At 30.7% G+C, this 5,092-nt stretch overlaps 1 pseudogene; it reads right to left on the bottom strand.

Annotated features, from left to right (window-relative positions):
- Nucleotides 1-2,333: 2,333 nt before the first annotated feature.
- Nucleotides 2,334-4,674, bottom strand: LOC149527161 (uncharacterized; annotated as a pseudogene).
- Nucleotides 4,675-5,092: the final 418 nt, after the last annotated feature.

Here is a 5,092-nt window from a genome sequence, read left to right as displayed (position 1 = left end):
CTAAGTCCTCAATTTTCAATTATAATTTACTTATTTTTAATTGTTTTATAGTTAGTTTATTTTTAAGTGAGTTATTTTAATTTTACGTTATTTCTTTTAATTTGATTATTATTTATTAATTTTTATATTTTTCGTAGGAGTAAAGAAAGATTGGGCTTAATTTTGGAAACTAAGGTGTTGGAAGATCCAAAAGTCTGCTCGTATATACTTTAGTATTTTGGCTATATCTCGTGCTACAGAACTCCAAATGATGCGATTCTTAGACCATTGGAAAGCTATGAAATACAGCTACAACTTTGAAGAATACTTTATCTAGATATGCTTTGAAGATAGAGAAAATCACATCAAAAAATGGTTGGATGTACTGTGTCGAGAATGGAAATTTGTAAAGATTGACAATTGATATTTTTTGGGCCTTTCAATTCACTTTTAAGCGCAATTAAACCATAGGTTTATTTAGAGAACTATAGGTTAAGTCTATTAGTATATATAGGATATTGTCTTTAGAACATGGGGAGAGATAACTTTTGAAGATTCAAAAAGCTAGAAGTTGAGATTGAAACTTGGAGATCAAGCCGGTAATTATTGTTTTGTTTTCTTCCTTGGCTTTTATTTTCTTATGACTCTCAATGGTTGAATTTATTATAATGTTATTTGTTTTTTCAATCGTGAGTGGCTAATTTTCTTTTTCTAGGATTACAATTGAACTCGCATGTAATCTAAAATTTTAATATCTTTTTTGCTTATCTTTAATGAGATTTGAATTGTTTATTCTAATTTATTCTTAATGCTTTTAATTGCTTGGCCACCAATTAAATTGATTTAGGAACCTAAACAAACTTGGAAAAGGTAGTTTAGTGTAGACTAAAATTGAGATAGCATATGATCAAATTAATTGATTTGCTTATAGGATAGAGATATACTTATAGGCCATGTGTAGCCTGATTAGAGCTTGAACTTAATGAGTCTATTTTAATTTCAATTCACATAGGGATATAGTGTTTTGGTTAAAATAAATATTTTTATAAGATGACTCGAGAGACCCTTATAAATAAATTAAGACCCTAGGTTAACAATTCAACCCATTGAAATAAGTTAAGGAAGAGAGGTACGATTTAGATGGAGTGTGAGGGATATTATAATCCTAGGCTTGTTGGATTTGATATTTACTTGAGTATTTATTATTTTGATTTTTCTAGTTTAAATTTTGATTAAGTATTTTTAGTTAATTAATTTGGTTATTTGATATTGATTGTTTGGATAAGATTAATTTCTTATAATTTTAGTAATTAGTAAACTTTTAGATCAATTTCCTATGGGATCAATACTCTACTTGCTAATATACTATCTATTTTATACGTATACTTGCATAGTAAAATTTTAACTGACAGAAATCCTCATGGTCAAAACTATATCCAACTAGGTTTTCACTTTCAGTTTCCTCATTTATTGTATCATTACATTCCTATATTTCTTTGAGGATATCTGCTGCAATTTGAGAATATTTTCCTATTGCACAATCTCTTGCATAAATAAAACTAAGCTCATTGAAAAAAGGAAAACTCTTTGTTCTAAAAGAGGTAACCTCCTTGTGACTCTAATAAAAATGAAAAACAGAAGACTATTAGTTATATTATTATTGAGAAACTAAAATGAAAATACTTAAATAAGTTCAAATCAAAATCTTACCTGTATGTAAGATTCCCATACAGGATCATCAGTAACTGTCATGTTCCTTTGATCATCCCACCCAAATTCATTGGTATGTGTCCTTTGCACCATATCATATATAATAGCCCATTCTGTTTTCAAAGTCTTTATTCTAGACTTTATATGGGGTTTCGCCTTCATGTTTGCATTTGGTAATTTTGTTGCAAGCATATTTTCAAGTTCTATTAAATAACCCTATTTAAAACTAGTGTCAACATTGTATTTTCCTATATTGTGCAAATCAATCAAAGCTGAAATGAGTACAACATCTTCATGATAATTCCATTTTCTTTTGGTTTTGTTTGAACTTTGAGAAGATAGGGCTGAAGATGCATACATTGTTTTCTACCATACACTAAATATTTTATTATAAAAAAATTATAAATCTAAAAAAAAGGATAAAGAGATATATACGCTATTATATTAAACCTTGTCAAAGTTTATTCACATGATAAAAAATACAACATAAACAATAATTAACAACAACAAATGACAAAACATTAAGACAGTAATAAAAAATTAGAAAAAAACATAACTTGTACATATAAAGGAAAGAAGCAATAAAACAGTCCTTTAATTAACAATATGCCTAACAAATGTCAATCCTCATTTTGCCTAGATGCTTACCATTCATTAAACATTTGATTTGCTAATTCCATTATCAAATTACTGCAAATATCAATAGGATCAATGGTACTTATTAAATCCTCCTCAATTGCTGCATTGGTTTGGATATATTCCCCTAAATCAACTTCAATAGGATCAAAACTTATCTCCCTTAAAATAAAATTATGAAGCAAATAACAAGTTATAATAATTTGATTATGTACCCTAATCAGATAAAATGATGGAGTCTTAAGGATGCCTCAGCTCATTTTCAACAACCCAAAACACCTCTCTATAACATTGCAAGCAGCTACATGTTTTATATTACAAAATTCTCCAAGACTGCTTGGTTCATGGCCTTGTTGTTATTCATTCAAATGATATCATTGACCCATAAAAGGTAAAAGAAAGCCCTCACAATTTGTGTAACCTGCATCAACTAGGTAATAACAAACTATATAAAACAAACTAAATAAGTTATCTATTTATTTATTTAGAATAATCATATAGTGCATAATTTGAAATACCTTTCTATTATCATAGGAAAGCTTATCATGAGGCACGTTAAGTCCATTTCTCCTCCTTAGTGCATTTCGAAAAACTATGCCATCACTTATAAACCATTCCAAACTAGGAAGACCAAAGAAAAATTGCATGTCAGGTGTACATACACCTAACATATTTGTTGCAATATCCCTTTTACGAGTGCGATATTTAGGTTTATCTAGACTTGGCCCCTTAACCTGATGTATGCCCCATTTAAAGCACCTAAATAATTCTACAAATCAAATGTAATGAATTATTTATAGGTAAACCTATTTATGTCTTGTACATATAGCTACAAAGGTAATAGGATCAATAATCTATATTAAACCACTTCCACCGATTGTCTGTAGAGTTTGCTAGAATGGGCTCAGGTTTTCTAAACAAATATTCTTGCAATTTCAGCACTAGATTTAAAACATTATGAAAGTGCCGACTAATTGTCTTACCTGAATTTTTAAAATTTAAACTAATTACTCAATTCTTAACTTGATTAGCAATAATTTGTAAGAATATTGCTACTTGCTCATCTACAAGCATGTTCTTTGTTGACTTCAGTCCAATACTTTCTAACATTTCACATAATTTAAAAAAGGCTTGTTTATTCATCCTAATTTGTGAAATATATGAAATATCATTATCATACACAAGTCGCCTAACATATTCTTGACTTTCAACAAAATGTAATGCATAAGATCTAACTCTTGACCTATAGGTACATAAAGTCGACGCTGTAGATAATAAAGTTAAGAACAAACTATCAGCACTGCAAATATTCATATAAAATTTAAACATAGCTTAATGACCACTCTCCGATTGCTATCGACATCTGAGACTCTCGGGAGAACCCGCCAAGTCTTGAACAAGCCTTATTAAGAACTCTTATTAATTCTATACTTGTTCCATTGTTTCATGTAAATGCTTCAAATCGAATAGTCCTTTCTAATATCATTTGAAACAATAGTAATAATAGATTGACTTAACTTTTGCTCATCACATTTGTAAGAATCCACTAAGGTCTATAATACCCAACTCCACATTTACAATGACACCATTTACAAATACATCATGCTATAAAGGACTAAACCTTTAGTAGTAGAGGGACTTAGAATAAAGTACTATGAAATGCCTTTACCTATCCACGGTAGAAAATATGTGCCGAAGAACACATGCTAGGCCTATCACTATCTGCAAAAAGGGAAATAAGGGGATGAGTCTCATAGACTTAGTGATCATCGGCCCTTGAGCAGGGCGTAGATGGGAGACAAGCATAAAGCAGATAAATTTGAATGATAAAACTAGAATAAGATTAATAATCTTAGAAAAATCAAGTCACCAGTAGAGTATTTGTGTCTTGTAAAAATGATGCCATAAAATCATAATGCAATGAAAACTTGGCAAAATGGTGCCGAAAACAAGTGTAGCAAAACTGAGTTCAATAATAGAAAACATCACTTGCCATAAAAATATGAATAACAGTATAAATGTATGCATGCTCCCAAATGTGTGGCACGTAAAGAAATCAAAGTATACAGCCACATGATTGTCAAGCAAGCATTGAAAGCTTTTATTCAAATAAAGGGAGCTGTAGAGAAATCTTAACTCTCCATCATGCAAAAGAGTATGCGCTAAAAAACTCATAAGGCTCTCGAGTAGGTAAGCATCGTAATCACCCGTGAACCCACTTTCACGTAATATCAATTTGGAAGCTCCGTTCCACCGGATTCTCACAACCAAGGCAGTCTTGACGATGTTGGCTGATATAAGAGAAATCAAGTGGTCATAACTGCGTATCGCAACCTGTGGCCTAGCCATATATAATAACCCATGGCCTTACCACGTATAATCATAGACCATGGCCTTAACCATGTCTAATAGCCAATCGGTGACCTAAAGGTTCTTCAGTTAGAGCTCACTTGTGGACAAGGGTCACACTATCCCAATGTGACATTCGGCTTACTCTCGATACTCTTGGTTTGCTAAAACTGTTTTCCAAAATCAAATCAAGTTTTTTGAGACTTTTCCTTTAAATTGTTTAAAATTAAGGTTCGATAACCTTTCAAATTACTTTTCACATTAAATAGCATGGTGTAAATACTTTGTACAAAGATCAAAACAAAATCGGTGCTCAAAACTTGCATTTTAAATCTTTTAACAAATGCATTTAGCTAAGTATATCACACAAAAATACAAGGCATGAATTTTGATGCAAACATCGTAATAGCTTGTCTAT

This window comes from Theobroma umbraticum, unplaced genomic scaffold, assembly GCF_002168275.2.
Source record: "Theobroma umbraticum cultivar Fairchild unplaced genomic scaffold, ASM216827v3 scaffold_51.0, whole genome shotgun sequence".
Lineage (NCBI taxonomy): Eukaryota > Viridiplantae > Streptophyta > Magnoliopsida > Malvales > Malvaceae > Theobroma > Theobroma umbraticum.
This window is presented reverse-complemented; position numbering and strand designations above follow the sequence as displayed.